Raw genomic sequence first — 21,281 nt, forward strand, 5'->3', positions numbered from 1 at the left:
GATTTGGGCGGTGGGGTGTAGGTCATCACAGATGGAACCCAGTCCTGTCTCTATTCAACTTTCACACATCTAGCTGCAGTTGCTGGATAGCGATTGGGAGTGGAGATCCTGGCCAATTTTCTCCTCCTTAATCTGGAGAGCTGAAGTCAATTCTAGCATTTCTATCGCTGCTGTAAATGAGATCAGCTAACCTAACACAGGCCAGCAGCCGAAACTGGCGCCTGCTTGTCTATATGGCTCAGCTATTCTGGGATAAATTTGTTGGAGAATGGTATCTTTCTTCTTAACACTTAACCTGTTTTTTTTTGATTGTGAGGGTCATTGTAATGGTTTTGTGACACAGTAAGACTGAAATTACCAATAGAAACCCGACAAGAATCCTGCCTGATTTTGGTCTTGGTTTAAAAAGCAACTACATGAGGTCAGTTTATAAGAGCATGGGAAGCAGGATATTGTGATGGAATGATACAAACTTCTCTTGAGAAATGCTGGAAACTCACTAGGTAGCAGTATATGAGTCGAGCAACGGTTTTTATCGACTGATATCTGCATACATGCAAATCTGTCTTGTGGTAAAAGTTAGCTCTGAAATGGGTCTTGTTGACAGAGTTTTGATTCATAACTAAATAATTTGAGCTGCTTCATGTTGGTGGCAAAAAGAAAGGAAGAGCCAGACTTTGGTATGAATTTTATCTTTGTCTCTGTAAATGGTGTACTGTGGATCATCTTTCTAATCTTTTACAAATACACCTACTTGCATGTGTATGACACTTTTTCAAGGAGTGAAACATCCCACAGTGCCGAAGAGGGAGAATGGACAGCAAACAGAATTGGGAGATGAGTTAGAGGAGGTTACCGAAGATATAGTTCACAAAATAGGATTTAAGGAGGCATTTGAGGTAGGGAAGAAATGTAGAGGGTATAAACAGGGACATAATAACTGAAGGCTCTGCCACTGATGGGACCGCCATGTATGCGCAGGGTTAAAACCTCACCTCTTGCTGCCTCACTATTGCCTGTCCAGCTATGGATTACAAGGTTTTCTGGAGCCATGTGGGCAGAATTCCAGCCCTACTCATGGATGTAACCTTCTAGGTCCCATCAATGAACCAGCTGGCTGATCAACCATATTCTGGAGTATTGCAAACCTGCTTGGCTGGAGTAATTGATTACTAAATGTGCTGCAGAGATCAACTCCATCTCTCTGCCAGACTCAACCCAATCAATATCTCCATTCTTTTCCCCTACTTCTAACTGCAGCTGCAAAGCGAGGAATGGAAAATTGAACAGTAAATTTGAATTAAAAATGGATTTTCAAGAAAGTACTGAGTGAGTGTTAAAGGGGAAAAAATAGGGGTACTGAGGTGAATGATCAGCCATGATCTTATTGAATGGTGGTGCAGACTCAAAGGGCTGAATAGCCTACTCCTGCACCCATTTTCTATGTTTCTATAACATCAGGAAGAAGAGAAAAAAAGCAAAGCTGAAAAAAATGACATGTATGTCATACAGATTGACAAATGGAGAAAGATGTATCGGCACATATAACAACTAAATGATAAGCCCAACAAAAAACTTGCGACCTAAAGAATAGATGGTGGGTGGAGAAAGCACAGGAGATTCCACAGTTGGCTGACAGCCATGATGTGCGAGGATTCTTCACCGCAGTCAAGGCCACCGACAGCCCAAGCACCCAATGCCCCACCCGACTGCTGGCCAAGAACGGGGAAATACTCATCAAGGACACCGAGGCAGTCAGGATCCGCTGGAAGGAGCACTTTGAAGATCTCCTTAATCGAGACTCTGCTTTTGACACGAGTGTCCTCGAATCCATCCCGCAGCATGCTACCCGCCACCATCTCAGCAAAACCCCTGCCCTGGACGCGGTAGAAAAGGCCATCCATTAGCTCAAGAACAAGGCATCAGGAGCAGATAAAATCCCCGCTGGGGCACTAAAGTATGGCGGAGAGGCACTGTTGGCATGAATGCATGGCCTCATCTCTCTCATCTGGAAGGAGGAGAGCATGCCTGGAGATCTGAGATGCCGTAATTGTGACCGCCTTTAAAAAAGGGGACAAGTCCGACTGCGGCAACTACAGAGGAATCTCCCTGTTGTTGGCCACTGGGAAAGTCATCACTGGAATCCTCCTCAACAGTCTTCTCCGTGTGGCTGTAGAACTTCTCCCAGAGTCACAATGTGGATTCTGTCCACTACGGGGTACAATGGACATGATCTTAATGGCGTGACAACTGCAAGAGAAATGCAGGGAACAGCACCAACCCTTGTACATGGCCGCCTTTGACCTCACAAAGGCCTTTGACACTGTTAACCGCGAGGGACTATGTAGCGTCGTCCTCCCTTTCGGCTGCTCCCAAAAGTTTGTCTCCATCCTCCGCCTGCTCCACGACGACATGCAAGCCGTGATCCTGACCAATGGATCCACCACAGACCCAATCCACATCCGGACCGGGGTCAAGCAGGGCTGCGCCATCGCGCCAACCCTCTTCTCGATCTTCATCGCTGCAATGCTCCATCTCATTCTCAGCAAGCTCTCCGCTGGAGTGAAACTAAACTATAGAACCAGTGGGAACCTGTTCAACCGTCGTTGCATCCAGGCTAGATCCAAGACCATTCCATCCTCTGTCATCGAATTACAGTATGCGGGTGACACTTGCGTCTCTGCACATTCAGAGGCTGAACTCCAAGCCATCGTCAACACCTTCACTGAGGCGTATGAAAGCATGGGCCTTACACTAAACATCTGTAAGACAAAGGTCCTCCACCAACCTGAACCCACTGCCCCCCAGTCATCAAAATCAACGTGGACCACTGTCCATACCTCGGGAGCCTGCTATCAGCAAGGGCAGACATCGACAACGAGGTCCAACACAGCCTCCAGTGTGCCAGCGCAGCCTTCGGTCACCTGAGGAAGTGAGTGTTTGAAGACCAGGCCTTCAAATCTGGCACCAAGCTTATGGTCTGCAGGGCTGTAGTGATACCCGCCCTCCTATACGGCTGAGACATGGACCATATACAGAAGACACCTCAAATCACTGGATAAATGCCACCAACGATGTCTCTGCAAGATCCTGCAAATCCCCTGGGAGGAGAGATGCACCAACGTCTGTATTCTCGATCAGGCCAGCATCGAAGCACTGACCACACTCTACCAACTCCGTTGGACGGGCCACATTGTCCACATGCCCAACACAAGACTCCTACACGGCAAGCGTTCCCCAGATGGCCAGAGGAAACGTTTCAAGAACACTCTCAAAGCCTCCTTGATAAAGTGTAACATCCCCATCGGCACCTGGGAATCCATGGCCAAAGACTGCCCTAATTGGAGGAAGAGCATCTGGGAGGGCGTTGAGCACCTCGAGTCTCGTCGCTGAGAGCATGCAGAAAACAAGCACAGGCAGCGGAAGGAGCGTGCAGTAAACCAGACTCCCCACCCACCCTTTCCTTCAACGACTGTCTGTCCCACCTGTGACAGAGACTGTAATTCCCGTATTGGACTGTACAATCACCTGAGAACTTTTTTTGAATGGCAGCAAGTCTTCCTTGATTTCGAGGGACCGCCTATGATGAAATGATAAGCATACACAGAAACCTAGAGAGCAGAGACAAGGAAGGAAACTTAGCCTGAGAATGAAACCTCCTCCAGTGGGTGTTTCAAACCGCTGTGGATTTGCAAATGATGTCATAACATTGAATGGGGTATAAAACCAATTTTACATAAACTGAACAGTGTATTTTTGATGTATGGTGTATGGCTGCTCCTGCTTGTACATACAAAATATTAATAAAAATTACTGGTGGTGAGTAGAGCTCTGCTCATGCATGTAAAAGAAAGACGTGCATTTATAATAACATCTTTCATCACCACTGTACGTCCCAAAGCGCTTTACAGCCAATGAAGCACTTTTGGAGTGTAGTCACAATTGTAATGTGGGAAACGTGGCAGCCAATTTGTGCACAAGCAAGCTTCCACAAACAGCAATATGATAATTACCAGATAATCTATGTTATTATGTTGATTGAGAGATAAATATTGACCAGGACATCGGGGGTAACTCCCCTGCGCTCCTTCGGAATAGTGCCATTGGATCTTTTACATCCACTTGAGAGAGCAAACGGGGCTCTGTTTGCAACGTCTCATCTGAAAGACAGCACTTCAGTGTTCCCTCAGCACTGCACTGTAGTGTCAGCCTAGATTTTTTTTTTGTGCTCAAGTCCTTGAACCCACAACCTTCTGACTCAGAGGCGCGAGTGCTACCCACTGAGCTAAAGCTGACATTGTCAGCACATATTGAGAGCGCTCCTGGCTAAACTCCATGCAAGGTGCAGAGAAGTACAACTGGAAGCATAACTCTATTGTGCGATTTACCTGTTTCAGTCTGGCAATATCGAACAAGCCATTGATTCAGATGCCCTATTCATGATAGTTCCTTACAAATTATTTTTTTGTGCAAATGTTTGTGAATAAATTGCTAGACACTGCAGCATTTGTAAGGCATTGCATTTTAAAACATCATATATTGAGCAGTATCCTGGGATTTCTGCAACCACTGTTTGAAGTATTCTCACTTGTGAAATTCATTGGAATTTCATGTTTTCACAAAATGAGTTATGCATTTTTTTTTTAGATATTGTATCTTGCTAACCTTTAAGTCCAGTTTAATCATTCTAGGTCAGCTTTGAAAAATCTCTCAAGTCTCATATATAACTGCAGGTCCTGTAGGGAACATGTTTGGCTCAGGTTTCGATCCCAGTTAATTTACCATTCATGTGTAAGCGTGGAGTTTTCATCCCCTTGAGGGAAGAAGAAAGGAGACTAGCAGCAAGTGTTTCAGCCTGTGGAGAGTCTCCTGCTTGGCAGTCCAGCTTGACTTGGAGGCCTAGTTGGGTGTTTTAAGTTTGGCACTGCGGTTGGAAAACAGAACTGTATAGTATTTAGTGAACAAAGAAATGCAAAATGTCTGCAGCTACAGCTTCAAAGTTGGATAGTGTGAATTATTAGATCTTTTTCATTTCTATTTGTGCAAACCAAAATTCAAATTCTCAGGAGTAGACCATAGTATAAATGTAGCTTTAGTGTTCAGGGGACTCATTTGACAAAGCTACAGGAAGAGCAACCCGTAAAGTAAACTGAACAACTGGAGTGTTGCAGGAGGCACCAAGAAGCTGCTTGGGGGAGCGTTGTGCCTGACCTGCCCAACCACTGAATAACGTTAATTATAAATGGATGTTGCTTGGGCTGTATTGGCCAGGCAGGGAGAGTTGGTAAGGGCAAGGGGATTCACCCGGATAGAAGTTCAGATTTGACTGACTTGTCACAGAACAGACATGACACTTCCTCCAATGCTGCACCGCTGCCGTCAGACTCAAAAAATGGCAACACAATCAGGAACTTAAAAGTTAAGTGAGTAAATTATTTGCAGTCATTTTTGGCCAAGTCATCCTGATCTACAAACTTGGCTGAACTCGGGTGCAAGGGATGGGATTCATGAGCCTCCATTTAGGCCAGATGCAACATCTTTGCTCCAGGCCTCGTGGACAGATGTCTCGGCTCAGCCATACAGCTCAGCAACGTATTTTTGGCATCACTAGTTAGAAACAGGCTGCCTTTTTGACATTGAGGAAGATCCCATCTAGGTGCACAGAAACATCAAAGACAGCAGAGCCGGAGGGAAGGAAACTTGGTCTGGGAATGAAATCTTATTCACTAGCAAAGTAGAATGTTTGTTCATGACTTCTGAGCTGTTGTATTTTGTCAAATCGTGCATATGGACATGTATGCATGGCCAAATCAGTAATTGGCAAATGGGACCTTCCAGAGGAAGTATTCCATAATGTTTTATATCGAATTGCAACACACACCCTTGTAGTAGCAGTTTTATCCCTGGTACCTAGAATTTTTGCTTTGTGCCATCCTACTTAGTATAAATTGCGAATTGTATGGTAATTGTAGACACGGGCCCAGTTCCCGTAACTCGGCGGCATAGCCACTCCCTTAGCTTTCACTCTCTATGCTGCTGGCAGTAATTCCTCTCCAGGAGGTAGTCCCATCTGATCAATGTAAAATAGGCTTTTTCATATCTCTGCAGGAACAGTGCCACTAATCTTATAGTTGTCATTGACTGCTAAAGAGGTTAATGTTTTCACAATATATATAATTTTGTATTTGCCTAAAGCTAAACTTTATCAAAGTGATCCAGACTACATCTGTTTGTGTGACATCTATGCCTTTTAACGCTGCTGTGTATAATACTGCAGGGAACAAAAGGCATATAATGTAATTATTATGTTATCCGTAATTGGAAGATGGCCACAACAAAGAAGTGACTTTGTGATCTATGTAAAGTCACTGATATTAATAAATGGCTTTGTTTAAAATACTATTGGGTGATTCAATTGTGCCGGACAACAATGGCACATTATTAGTAATCAGCACCTGCTTATGTGAGCTCGTTAATCCCTGTACAGCATAGCTAGTGCATTCTCCACAGAGGAAACTCTGGTATCTCTTAATCTTAAACATGTATTATGCAAACTTATTGTTGGGTTTATTTTGCATTGCATGACTAAACACTATTATCAACTTATACTTTGGAGTCCCAGAGTGTACTTGGCAATAACAGCTTGCATGTCATCAGCTCTTAGTTATAGAATGTGTGTTCTCCTACTTTAGCACCATTGCAAAACTGTTTCTGATGCCAAAGTAGTAGTACAGTCTGGCGTCAGGGCTAGATCTGACTCCAAAGACATGGTAGTCCAAGACATTCTGTAGGAGGGAGTCTTGCACTGCTTGGATTTCATGCCAAATAGGGTACGGCTCCAATTCAGTGAACCCCACTACTGATCTAGAGTTAATACTGTGTGGATACACCTAACTGCACGTTCTCAACATTTAAAATTTTAACCAATCAGGGAAGAGGGCAGTTTAGCATGCCCATGTATGCATACATGTACAGAGCGCTCGGAAGCAAACTTTCTGTGGAGCCAGGCAAAATAAGTGAGATGTTCACCCTTCATCCGAACTGTTGTGAAGGATCCATACCTGCAACATCAGCTCGCCTGTCCTCTACAGGTACTGCCTGGCCTGATGTGTGTTTCCGGCATTTTCGGGTTTTGTTTCGGATTTCGAGCATCCACAGCTTTTGCTTTCCGAATAGCTGTGGTACTGTCATTGGCCTCGGACAGCTCGTGGCAAATAATTGCCTCAATACTTTTCTAAGTCTTTTTAATTAGAGCATATTTTATGGCATTAACTAATAGTGTGATTTCAGGTCTGTGGGGAGTGCTGTATGCTGATAGGTTTCTCTCTCCTCCACCCCCTCCCTGTTTTGGGAAGGAGTGGAAAGGAGGGATGAAGAAAATCAAATCTGGAGTTTTGCTGGGCTGGTTTCTGGGCAGTGTGTCACACTGCTTTGGAGGTAACTATCTCCTGTTGCTCTCTCTCCTCCCTTCTTTATCACAGTAATGTGGTTCAGATTAAAAGCTGGGCTGGGGAGGGGGAATTAAGTTGCATTGCACTTTAAAACCTTTTTTAAAATTCCAGTGTACATTATCTGAAAACGAGAGCTTGCATTAAGTGCATTTTAAGAGCATATTAATTTTCATTGAAGAATAAGTGACTTTGAGGTCGTGCTGACTTCCTTTACTTAACTGTGTAGGGCCATTATAGACTATTGTTGAAAACAATGAAAGTGAATGTAGAGGTTCCTGCTTGCTTATTTTATTTGGACTCTGCCAGTTAAATTAACACTTTAGGAAAAGTGGAAATAAGAACCTTCCAGTTCAGCTCATGCACGTTCAAGAATTTTACTGTATAATAAGTTCTTGTTATTAACTTCTTTTAATATTTGTACTTGTATATTGCTTTGTACAATGACTAATGAACAGTTTAAACTACAACCTGGTTCCTTTGTCATTTGGCCTTTCCCAGCAGAATAACGTTGATATCCTACCTGAGGCTGAGCTGCCAAGCTGTGAATTGCCTTGTTATGGAATTTATGAACAGTTTATAACAGTACCGTAAGCTGCTTGGTTTTAAAGGATGATGCAGTCCCAAGGAGTTGTTCAGTAGGCAGAGCAGTTTAGTGCTTTCCCTGGTAGCTCATTGAGTTTAACCAGTGAAGGGACTGTGGTTGCACTGCAGCTGCTACAGATTCAACCCAGTAAGAGGCAGGCTACTGGAGGGGAGATCTCATCTCTCAACTGGAGTGCACCTGGGAGTTTCCTGAATTGTCCTGTTAATTTTGCAATGATGTGCATCCAGAAACACTTTTCAGAAATATTAAAAATGCAGTATAACTGAAACCTAGGTAGATAAACTATGCAGACAAGGAAAGTTGTAGGTTCAATATCCAGTGTGGGTTGGGTTAGTCGACCAAGTGGATGTAATGGTAACTCTGCTACAGTTAGCCTCGGTGCCCCTGTCTGAAGAGTGGGAAATCAGCCAGGATTGCTGCTCCTCACCATTCAGCAGCCTCTGCTGGAAATGGGAGAGTATGGAGACTGAGTAAGTATAGGTGCATGGTTGCCATGTACTCCGAAGTTCCATACCCACTGACGCTCCCTGTTCAGGCTCTTGGATTAAACAATGGTCACCTAGGAAGAGTGCCACAGAGCCACTTGCAACTTTGGAACTATACTCCAGGAAAGAGTCAATGACTTCACAAGGAGAGGAGGGGGGAACAGAGATAAAACTGCTTACTACTGTACAGTTAGTAACTAAGACCACAGTTATATTGCTTTTTACCAGTGCAGTTTTGGAAGCAGTATAAAAGGGTAGCACAGCCATATACTAGAGCCATTCACATTGCTTCAGGAAGGGTGTCTTTGTGCATGAGACCTGGCTGAAACATGTTCAAGTGCGTGGGGCCACATGTTTATGTAATCATGATATGACCATCTTTTTTAATTTTAAAACTTGCCTAGACATTTTGCACTAGCCACAGAACACAACAAAGATATCAATAAGAGGAAGAAGAAAAAAAGTAGCATTATTGGGCCCAAGTTTCCACATGATTCGCGCCTGATTTTTAGGAGCAACTGGTGGAGAACGGACTATTTTAGAAATCGCAATTCTCCACATTTTTTTTTCTGCAGTTCTAGTCGGGTAGAACAGTTCTACTTTAGAACAGAATTTTTTCTTCAAAAGGGGGCGTGTCCGGCCACTGACGCCTGATTTGAAAGTTTCCACAGTGAAAATGTACTCCAAACTAAAGTAGAATGGCGCCAGTGAAGATTTTTGTAGAACTGAAAAAACCTGTTCTACACATTAAAAAATCAGGCGCAGGTTACAAATTAGGTGTCCAGAACGAGAGGGGGGGAAGGGAAGTCATTAAATTCGACAATAAATCCTTATTTATACTTCTACAAACATTATACAAATAAATCCAACCTGAATAAACATTTATAAGCCAAGAAAAGATTAAATAAACCATCTTCCTACCTGTGTGAAAGTGCTTCAGCCAGGGAGAATTCTGCAGCCGTTTGTGCCACTGAGGGGGGAGGGAGGGAGGGAGAGGGAGAGAGATATCTGGTCGGCGGGGGGGGAGAGGGAGCTGCCGAGGAGCCGTATTCACGCAGCCCCAGTGAGGCCATTCAGCCAGGGCTAGGGGTTGCGTGCTTCGGGCCCCTCCCACACAGTTCGGTGCCTGGAGCTACTGCACTTGCGTGCCGACTGTAGCGCGCATGTGCAGAGGTCCCGGCACTGTTTTCAGCGCAGGGACCTGGCTCCGCCCCCCCCACAGCTCGTGCTGGCTGCGCCAAGGGCCAGAGGACCTGTAAGTAGGTGGAGAATACCGAGGATTTTTTTAGGCGCGAAAAACGGGCGCCCAGCTCGGAGGGGCGCCCGTTTTTTTTCTTGTGGAAACTTGGGCCCTGTAAGTGGGAATACCTCCAACAAATTTTGGTAGTTAAGGCAGTTATTCCTGAACCCATGTCAATAAGGACTTTGCCATTTAAAGCCAATCTGCTTTTAAAACAATATGACTACTTATTATACAAGGATTTCAGTAATCCTTTGCAAGATGACACAGGGTAGTTTTCATGTAATGTCCTGATTAGCCTATATGTATTGTCTGGAGGGTCAGACACCCCTTTCCAGGTGATTTGCTGCCTATGCCAAACCTCTTGTTCATGCAAAAGCAAAATACTACTAGATGATGGAAATCTGAAATAAAAACAGAAAATGCTGTTAATGTTTCAGGTCGATGACCTTTCAACAGTTCTGAAACGTTAACTCTGTTTCTCTCTCTCCACAGATCCTGTTGACCAGCTGAGTATTTCCAACATTTTTTATTTTTGCTCCTGTTCATGCAATGGTCGGCAAAGTTTACTGTACAGTTTGCATTCATCTGGCATTAAACAAAGATATGAGACATAACTGAGACTAAGTTGAAGGAGATCGTATTTGTATCAAAACATCTATCAGGTAGGACACAGTCAGAAGGGATCTTTCAGAGTATAATGTTGGAAAGTGTGAGGTCATGCACTTTGGCAGAAAAAATCAAAGAGCAAGTTATTATTTAAATGGAGAAAGATTGCAAAGTGCTGCAGTACAGCAGGACCTGGGGGTACTTGTGCATGAAACACAAAAGGATAGTATGCAGGTACAGCAAGTGATCAGGAAGGTCAATGGAATCTTGGCCTTTATTGCAAAGGGGATGGAGTATTAAAGCAGGGAAGTCTTGCTACAGCTATACAGGGTATTGGTGAGGCCACACCTGGAATACTGCGTGCAGTTTTAGTTTCCATAATTACGAAAAGATATACTTGCTTTGGGGGCAGTTCAGAGAAAGTTTACAAGGTTGATTCTGGAGGTGAGGAGGTTGACTTATGAAGAAAGGTTGAGAAGGTTGGGGTTCCACTCATTGGAATTCAGAAGAATGAGAGATGATCTTATCGAAACGTATAAGATTATGAGGGGGCTTGACAAGGTGGATGCAGAGAGGATGTTTCCACTGATGGGGGAGACTGGAACTAGAGGGCATAATCTTAGAATAAGGAGCCATCCATTTAAAACTGAGATGAGGAGAAATTTCTTCTGAGGGTTGTGGATCTGTGGAATTCACTGCCTCAGAGAGCTGTGGAAGCTGGGACATGGAATAAATTTAAAACAGAAATAGACAGTTTCTTAAATGATAAACGAATAAGGGGTTATGGAGAGCGGGCAGGGAAGTGGAGCTGAGTCCACGATTGGATCAGCCATGATCGTATTACATGGCGGAGCAGGCTCGAGGGGCCGTATGGCCTACTCCTGCTCCTTTTTCTTATGTTCTTATGTAGATCTATGCCAGTTCTGATGAAGGCTCCCATCCAAAGATGGTCTTATTTCAGCATACTTCGATGCTTTTAATTCCCCTACCATCAAGAGTACTCCAGAGAGATTATGGCAGAGTCTGGTGAGGAGGAGAGTATTTATAAAAAAGCAACAAAATGACAATACACTTTCTGAATAGGAAAAGGGGTATGAAATGGTTGTTCCAGTCAGTAAAAGTGGATTGGTAAAGCAGCACTACCTGTAATGAAAAATATAGTTAAATGTTACTCACTTCTAATGATGCAGTGTTGTCCACTACAGTGATTTGAACTCTTGCTGTTTTTAATTAGACTTTTTGAATTGTATGTGCTGATTGCTGTACACAACATGTAAGAAGAGGTGGGTGGAACTAATTGACTGTGGTGGGAACTTCCCGTTTGAAACAAAATAAATACCACTCCCTGCAGAAAAGGGTTAGAGCTTTTTCAGCTGTTTGCATCCTGGCTGGTCTTTTCTGAAAATAGCTTAATTTATGGTTCTTAATGTTGATTTAGTGGGGGGGGGAAAAAATCATTGAAGAATGTTAACTTTATCTAGATTGTTGTAGCTCTTGTGTGATTCTTTGTGATGGATGTATTAACATTAGAAGAGTTTAATTTAAGTATCAAATGTTCATCCAGTCTCGCAAACTACTGTAGGGCAGGCAGCTTGATTTTTATTTAAAAATATAAATCAATACAGAAGTGAAAGACTATTATAATATATAGTACTTTGTTTTTGCGGAGTCTGAGTTTCCACTTGTGATTTCTCTGCATTGCTATGGTTAAAAAGGTGTACTTATCCTGCAACTTGGTGTTGCTAGAAATGCTAAAGTTGCAGTATAAATCTGGAGCTGGGTGTCGTGCCCATATATGCAGCACAAGTGACCTCTCTTCTCCTGAAAGCCAGTGTTTCTGACCTGGTTGAGGATCTTTGTGAACATGACTGAATGGATTACCGTTACATATGCACAGGCAGAGGGATAGGTTACATATGCACAGGCAGAGGGATAGGTTACATATGCACAGGCAGAGGGATAGGTTATATATGTACAGGCAGAGGGATAGGTGACTGGTTTTTAAGTTTTCATCATAGTCACAGTATGATAAATGAGGATCGATTATGAGGCTTTGGACCTAAATTGAGGATCACTTTTAGAATTTTATCTCAACCCTTTACGGTGCACCGATTCTCTCCATTGCAACTGGGAAAGAGCATATGTAGTAGATGAGGACAAAGTCAAAGTTGAATTGTCACTGGAGGCTGTGCTTCAAATTACAACATTTAATATGGGAATGATTAAACTTGGGCAGATACCAAATTGTAAGTTGAAAGCAATTGCTTCGGTTTTGCAAGGCCCTGAATATATTTGTAATGGTTCAGTTCATTCGAAATTAAGTTTAGGTAAACCAGAAAATTGAATAGTCAGCTTATGACCCTGCTGCCTTTGCATTACACTGCTGAAAAAGTGAAATATTGAGCATTGACTAAAGGCCGTTTAAAATATGAAGTTTAAAGCGATGTTTAATTTAAGCATCATAGTATTGGTTCTAAGTTTAAACAGAACCTGCTAGAAGTAAATAAGTACTTAGTACCTCATGCTGCCTTTATTCTTGCATAATTGATCACTTCATTTTATTGTCGCCTCACAAAACCTATTGATTTTTGTCGGCTTGAGCTGGTCTTGAGCCTGATTTACATCACCCCTGTGGTTTCAAACAGTTGGTCACCTGCAGCTACTGCAGAGCTATAATGATTCATGAGCCCATGTGTATATTGACCAGATGGATCCCTGTGAAAAGAACTGATGGGGGTATGAGCCAAGTCTGGTACTCTGAGGGGGTGGAGTAAGGAACATTTGCCTTATACTTGGGGTGACTTTGGGAGTCTTGCCTCAGGCCTTTTGTATGGAGACTATAGTCTGCAGTGACCTCAAGTGAACACTTGTTGCTTTGAATGAGTGGTAAACATCAAATGGCAATATGAGTGTAGCTTCTGCTAACCCAGGAATTACAGATTTAAAGATCACATGGATGAACTTCAACAATTGTACATCCCTGTCTGGTGTAAAAATAAAACTGGGAAGGTGGCTCAACCATGGCTAACAAGGGAAATTAAGGATAGTGGTAAATCCAAGCAAGAGGCATATAAATTGGTCAGCACAAGCAGTAAACCTGAGGACTGGGAGAAATTTAGAATTCAGCAGAAGAGGACAAAGGGTTTAATAAGGAGGGGGGAAATAAAGTATGAGAGTAAGCTTGGAGGGAACATAAAAATTGACTGCAAAAGCTTCTATAGATATGTGAAGAGAAAAAGATTAGTGAAGACAAATGTAGGTCCCTTGCAGTCAGAATCAGGTGAATTTATAATGGGGAACAAAAAAATGGCAGACCAATTGAACAAATACTTTGGTTCTGTCTTCACTAAAGAAGACACAAATAACCTTCCGGAAATACTAAGGGACTGAGGGTCTCGCGAGAAGGAGGAACTGAAGGAAATCCTTATTAGTCAAGAAATTGCTTTAGGGAAATTGATGGGATTGAAGGCTTGATAAATCCCCAGGGCCTGATAGTCTGCATCCCAGAGTACTTAAGAAAGTGGACCTAGAAATAGTAGATGCATTGGTGGTCATTTTCCAACATTCTATAGACTCTGGTTCAATTTCTATGGATTGGAGGGTAGCTAATATAGCCCCACTTTAAAAAAAAAAAAAAGGAGGGAGAGAGAAAACAGGGAATTATAGACCGGTTAGCCTATAGTGGTGAAAATGTTGGAATCAATTATTAGAGATAATAGCACCACATTTGAAAGCAGTGGCAGGATCGGTCCAAGTCAGCATGGATTTATGAAGGGGAAATCATGCTTGACAAATCTTCTAGAATTTTTTGAGGATGTAACTAGTAGAGTGGACAAGAGAGAACCAGTGGATGTGGTGTATTTGGACTTTCGAAAGGCTTTTGACAAGGTCCCACGCAAGATTAATGTGCAAAATTAAGGCACGTGGGATTGGGGGTAATGTATTGACGTGGATAGAGAACTGGTTGGCAGACAGGAAGCAAAGAGTAGCAATAAACGGGTCCTTTTCAGAATGGCAGGCAGTGACTAGTGGGGGTGCCTAAAGGTTCAGTGCTGGGACCCCAGCTATTTACAATATACATTAATGATTTAGACGAAGGAATTGAGTGTAATATCTCCAAGTTTGCAGATGACACTAAGCTGGGTGGCGGTGTGAGCTGTGAGGGGGATGCTAAGAGGCTGCAGGGTGACTTGGACAGGTTGGGTGAGTGGGCAAATGCATGGCAGATGCAGTATAATGTGAGGTTATCCACTTTGGTGGCAAAACAGGAAGGCAGAATGTTATCTGAATGGTGACAGATTAGGAAAAGGAGAGGTGCAATGAGACCTGGGTGTCATAGTACATCAGTCATTGAAAGTTGGCATGCAGGTACAGCAGGTGGTGAAGAAGGCAAATGTCATGTTGGCCTTCATAGCGAGAGGATTTGAATATCGGAGCAGGGAGATCTTACTGCAGTTGTACAGGGCCTTAGTGAGGCCTCACCTGGAATATTGTGTTCAGTTTGGTCTTCTAATCTGAGAAAGGATATTCTTGCTATTGAGGGAGTGCAGTGAAGGTTCACCAGACTGATTCCCGGGATGGCAGGACTGACATATGAAGAAAGACTGGATCGACTAGGCTTTATATTCACTGGAATTTAGAAGAATGAGAGGGGATCTCATAGAAACATATAAAATTCTGATGGGATTAGACAGGTTAGATGCAGGGAGAATGTTGCTGATGTTGGGGAAGTCCAGAACCAGGGGTCACAGCCTAAGGATAAGGGGTAAGCCATTTAGGACAGAGATGAGGAGAAATTTCTTCACTCAGAGAATTGTGAACCTGTGGAATTCTCTACTACAGAAAGTTGTTGAGGCCAGTTTGTTAGATATATTCAAAAGGGAGTTAGATGTTGCTCTTACAGCTAAATGGATCAAGGGGTATGGAGAGAAAGCAGGAATGGGATACTGAAGTGCATGATCAGCCATGATCATATTGAATGGTGGTGCAGGCTCGAAGGGCCGAATGGCGTACTCCTGTACATATTTTCTATGTTTCTAAAGGCTACATCCTTGGAATCTAAGGGACAATTGGTTTCAAAACCACAGCTCCACACAGTATTGATTGTGTATTGAACATTTTTTTTACCAGATATTTAACCTTTTTAAAATAACTTTTTACTTTTGTAGAACAGGATGATGGGCTTTACGAGGACTTGATTAGAACAAAGAAGATGGAGAATAAATTTGTTAAGATGTGCTCCAAATTGAGGGATTTCATGAGATAAATAGGGTAAAAGCATATCCACTGCTCAGTGAGTCAGTAACTAGAAGGCATAAATTAAAGATTAACATCAAAACAAAGAGAGATTGAGGGAACAAATTCTTCACTGATGTTTTTTTAGGACATGGAATGCTCTATGGTAAACAGTGATGAAAATAGAATCCATGATCACCTCTAAAAGGAAAATGGACACATTTATAAAGGAAAAATAAGATGCAGGGGATGATACTAAGTGGATAGTTCTTTCAGCTCTGAAGTCATGGCTTGATGGGTCATGGCTCTGTGGGAGCCTTGTAAGTGTCAGCAGATCACCTATAGGGTGAGGGCACTCTCCAGATATCCATACATGCAGCTAGGGTTGTTGGGTAGAGATCAGAAGTGGAAACTTGGATTAACTAACTCAGCACCGATCTTTATGGGCAGTTTAGCAGAAGAATGGCTTTCCCTCAGGTCCTGATTACCACTTTTAGAATCCATTTCCTGACCGTAGCCAACCAGATTGAGAGGCTGGCTGGCTGTTAGGTTGGTCAGCCTGTGGCAACAGGGAGCATAGAGGAGGGAGGGAGAGAACAGAGCTTGGGAGAGGGGGTGGAGGGTTCAAGGGGGATATTGATTTGGGGGGGTGGAGGAGGAGGGGAGAAGATCTTGGGAGTGGGGGGGTGGAGCAGAGAGATTGGACAGTAGGGGAGAATATCGCAGGTGTTGGCGGGCGGTGGGGCCATAGATGTTATGGTGGAGCGCATCGGATCGTGGAGGGACAGATGATTTCAGCTGTCAGGATTCCTGAGGTCCGGGAAACCTGGCCAGCCAGTGCTAAAAGGTGGAAGTGATGATAAATCTTGGGCACGGAGCCTCATTAAAATATCTAAATGAAGGATGCTTCCTGGGAGCGGGTTAGTCACCCGCCTCTGTTAAAACCAGAAGTGGGCAGGTTTGAAGTTTTTGGAGCCCAAATTCCACTCAGTTTTGGGGTTAAAATTGCCCCCAAAGTCTCTACATCGCAGCATCCAATGGTTTCTTTGCCTCCATCACCGTACTTGGATGACCATACCAACTGTTGATCACTCTGTGTAGAACTGACCAATCCTAAATTTACCTTTTCGTTATCGTCTATAAAATATGACCATCTTGAAATGCTTTGCTCTAAAATCACCTCAGTCTCGCCATTTCAAGACTGAAATACCCAGGTTTCTCCATATTTCCTGATAGCTCATTGCACTGTTTGTAAATAAACACACAATTTCATGAAGAAATTTTAAATTTCATGAAGCCCTTTTAAACATGACTTTTTAATCTACTAGTGTATGCTCCGTGGGTAGCATTCTCACCTGAGTCAGAAAGTCATGGGTTCAAGTCCCACTCCAAAGACTTCTTGAACACACACACACACACACACACACACACACACACACACACACACACACACATCTCGGTTGACACTCCAGTGCAGCACCGAGGGAGTTATCTTCGATGTCCTGGCCAATATTTATCCCTCAATCAACACAATTAAAAAGATTATCTGGTCATGATCACATTGCTGTTTGTGGGAGCTTGCTATGCGCAAATTGGCTGTCACGTTTCCTTCATTACAACAGTGGGTACACTTCAAAAGTACTTAATTGGCTGTCAAGTCCTTTGGGATGTCCTCAGGTCATGAAATGACCTATATAAATGGATGTCTTTTCTTTATGCGGAATGGGCTGAGTTTATACTAACTGCCATTCTGTCATAAATTCTCACTACTGGTGTGTAACATGCACATCCAATGTGGCAGTCTGTCAATTGATCTGCTGCCACAGATTTTATCCAAATTTTAAATGTTGGCTTTTATCTTCCTCCCTTTGTCACCGCCCCCACTCTAGATTTCTTCCCCCTCTCCTGGGTATTAATTTGTGCTGTGGTATAGCTCTGGGGTTACCAGCAACCTTCAAGTATTTCTTCCAGTTGGCCATTCTTTGTGACCCTAGGTGGTGAGAATTGGAAGACTATTTGACCATATGGTGGTGAGGGAGGTGTAGCACAGTATCTGATGTTTACTGACTTTATTTTTCTATCTCTGGTCACTTAATAACCATCAGCAGTGGGAACTATGGGATCAATTTTCCCCAGTTATCTGCGCCATTTTTTTGGCCTAATTTAAAATATCCAAGTGTCCCCAAAGGTTTTGCACCAGCGTAATTCAGTTAGCTACGATTTTTTTAGTTTAGTTTTTTGCGTCATAGGGGGCGTAACCTGATGTCTGCGCCAGTTTTTCAAATTTACGCAAGTTTGGCCAACCTACATTTTTCCTAGGACGGGGTATGTGACCACTCCCAAAAAACTTTCTGGGCACTTAAGAAAAACCAGCGCACATTAGAAAATCGGTGCAGGAAGACGCCATTGTTTTTATGCAAAGTTTTGGAGGGTGTCAAGTACACATTAAATATGCATCATGAAGCTTAATTTGTTCAAACTTAAAATGCAGAAAATGGAAATCTAATGCAATTCTTTAATTTTGGTTTTTTTTTCCCCCAAAGTGCCACGCCACTATCGAACGTCTCCAAACCGGGCTCGAGGGTCGAAGCGTCGGCCGGCAGAATCGGTCGCTTGCCTGGACGCAGGGGCTCAGGGCTCGGCTTTAAAAGAAGCCCGGGGGGAGGGGGGGATGGTGTGGAAGCTGAACGTAAGGGATGAGAATCCTTACACTATGCAGTAGCATCAAAGAAGTCTGGTGGTTGGGCGGTGTTTGACGAGCCAGTGTTCAGGCGAGGGACCGATTCTGCTGGCCAACCCTCAAGCCCGGTGAGGAGACGTTCAGTCGGTGACGGGGTGGTACTTTGAAAAAATCTAAAATTAAAGAATTGCATTAGACTTTGTTGCCTCAAATGTCCTCATTTGAATGGCTAGCTTCCCATGCTGAGCAAGCCTATCGCGCATGCTAGGACCTTAATGTGGTCCATACTAGAGCGTTGACCTTGGGGAGAGCGCGAACAAAGAAGCTTTAACTCCTTGTCCTGCTGTTTTGAGCTTCTTGCAAAGATACAATTTAATCATGGGGGCAATACTGACAATGCCATACCTTGTGCAAGCCTTCTGCATGATGGTGCTGCGGAAGAGACGATTGATTTGGCGTCAGAGCACATAGGATGATGGGCAGGAGGCCTTGCCCACATTGGGTATATCGAGACAGGCATTCATACCTGCACCTGAATAATGCAGACTGTGTGAGAAGACTGCGTTTCCGCAAAGCTGTTGTAACCGAGATCTGTGAGTTAGTAAAAGTAGACCTGCAGCCGAGAAGGGTTTGGAGGACTGCTTTGTCAGTTGATGTGAAGGTTATAGCTGCACTTTCATTCTATGCATCTGCATCATTCCAGGCCACAACTGGGGATGTGTGCGCCATTTCTCAACATGCAACACATATCTGCATTTGGCAGGTGACTGCTGCACTATATGCCCAGAGGAATAACTACATAAAGTTCCCCATGACCGCTCAGGCAATGCGTGAAAGGGCTGTGGGCTTCTCCAAGATTACTGGCTTCCCAAAGGTACAGGGCTGCATTGCTTGTACCCACATCGACTTGCGAGCACTGTTGGAGGATTCTGAGATGTACAGGAACAGAAAAGGCTTCCACTCCATTAAAGTGCAGCTCGTGTGTGACGACATGCATCATGTCAGTTGATGCAAGATACCCTGGGGGCACCCATGATGCATTCATCCTACACGAGAGCACTATATGCCATGATTCAGCAGCAGCCAGAAGGGCAGAGCTGGCTGCTGGGAGACAAAGGGTATGGCCTCCCCACCTGGCTCCTACACACAACCTGGATAGAAGCTGACCGGGAATACAACATGTCACATATTGCAACGTGCAACATAATAGAGAGGACCACTGGCATCTTGAAACGGCGTTTTCGATGCCTGAACCATTCCGGAGGCTACTTGCAATACTCCCCTGAGATTGTCAGTCAATTCAATGTTGTGTGCTGCGTGCTGCATGCTGCATAACTTAGCCATCATGAGGCAGCAACTGCTGATAGAAGGCCCACCTGAGGTGAGACTGGCTGATGACGAGGAGTAAGATGCAGAGGAGGAGGAGGAGGACGAGGAAGCCATGCAACTACCTGAACCTGGAGCATGACGGTGGAGGAAGGCTCAGCAGCAATCATTCCAAATGGACCATGTTTACTGTTTGGAACTGTTCCGTAATGTTGTGTTGTGTTAATGTAACAAATAATGGAAATGATTCTTCTTTACTTCAAAAGGTTGTGTTAATAATGGAACAAATAATGAAAATGATTCAGTTATAATTTAAAATATATTTTATTCAAAAGTTTAACAAACACTTGTTTGTACTTAACTTTAATAAAAATATTCTTGTATCAAACTTTAAAGTTTTCAGTTAAGATCACTTACAAACTTTTAAACTTGTAAATTTACATAACTTACAAAAAATGTCAAGTTACAACAGTAACAACGATAATTATAACAGCAGCAAAGAAAGGCTGCACCCATCTCTCCTACACTTTATTCTAAGACCGCCCGCTGTGCCTTGGTATTGGTGACTCCACCCCTGCCCACAGGCGGTGGCGCAGCGTTTCTCGGGTTGGTACCAAGCTTATTCTTTCAAACATCTCTGGTAATGCTCACTTGTTGATTGTGGGGGTGGGGGTGGGGGGGGGGTGGGGCAGGCGACAATGTATAGGGCTCGGCTTGGGCCTCTTCAGAGGCTGGTCTGGGGATTGGAGTGGGAGTGGCAGTTGATTCCATCTTTGGCTGCGGGGTCTGACCGTGTTCCCTTATTGTAGCAGCTAATTCCAACATTCACTCCCGCATATGCCTGACAGTATCTCAACTACCTCCAACATTCCCTCCCTCGTGCACCGACAGTGTACCAGCTGCCTGCGACATTCCCTCCCTCGTGTTCAGTGTTCCTATTTCTTGTGAGAGTGTTGTTACTTCTCCCGACAGTCCCGATACCTCATCACCCACCCCACTGACGGTGTCCAGGGGTGATCGTGTATGGTCAATGCTCTCCGCACTCATTGCCATCATCTGAATCACATCTGTTAGATCCTGCACCTCAGGAGAGCGCAGTCGAGCTCTTCTTCACCCTCCTCACCTTGGATGTGGCTCGCTGCATCCCACCGGGACCCGCAGCCTCGGACGGTAGGGCCCTGGGTGTGCCCCACTGCATCCCACTGGAATCCCCAGTGTCCGACTGTGAGAAACTATGGAATGTCCCAACACTCGCACCACAATTAGCGGTACCTGCACTTCCTCCAGAGTCAGTACAACAGTGGGGGCTTCATCCTTCCTCCTTACCCCCGTGTTCTTGGTCTGGAAGGTGGGATTGGAAGATGTTCTCCTCTTCAGGCTCGTCCACGTCTGAATCATCTTCTATATTTTGCAGAACGAGGCTGAAGCTGATGCAGAACAGACAAATGGTTAGCAGCAGAGGAGGGGGCAGGGTGGGTGGCATGACTAGGTACACACAGCGCAGGCAGTAGGCTGATTTGAAGGACCACGATGAATGATAGCACTTTGCATCAACTGAAGCGTAGCAGACGGAGACATCTCCATGAACTGAAGCATGGCTAGCCCACGCAATACTTAACTTTTAGCAAAGCCAGACTGTGGAATTTGCAGG

At 44.0% G+C, this 21,281-nt stretch overlaps 1 protein-coding gene across 1 annotated transcript in view; it reads left to right on the forward strand.

Moving 5' to 3' along the window:
• The window catches only part of LOC139273164 (rho guanine nucleotide exchange factor TIAM2-like), a 418,212-nt gene that overhangs the window by 67,411 nt on the left and 329,520 nt on the right, over window positions 1-21,281 (forward strand). Inside the window, exon 2 of the mRNA XM_070889673.1 lies at window positions 10,276-10,445. The gene's annotated coding sequence lies outside the window, so the exon portion shown is untranslated. The remainder of the gene's footprint in view (window positions 1-10,275; window positions 10,446-21,281) is intronic.

This window comes from Pristiophorus japonicus, chromosome 9 (genome assembly GCF_044704955.1).
Source record: "Pristiophorus japonicus isolate sPriJap1 chromosome 9, sPriJap1.hap1, whole genome shotgun sequence".
NCBI classification, from domain to species: domain Eukaryota; kingdom Metazoa; phylum Chordata; class Chondrichthyes; family Pristiophoridae; genus Pristiophorus; species Pristiophorus japonicus.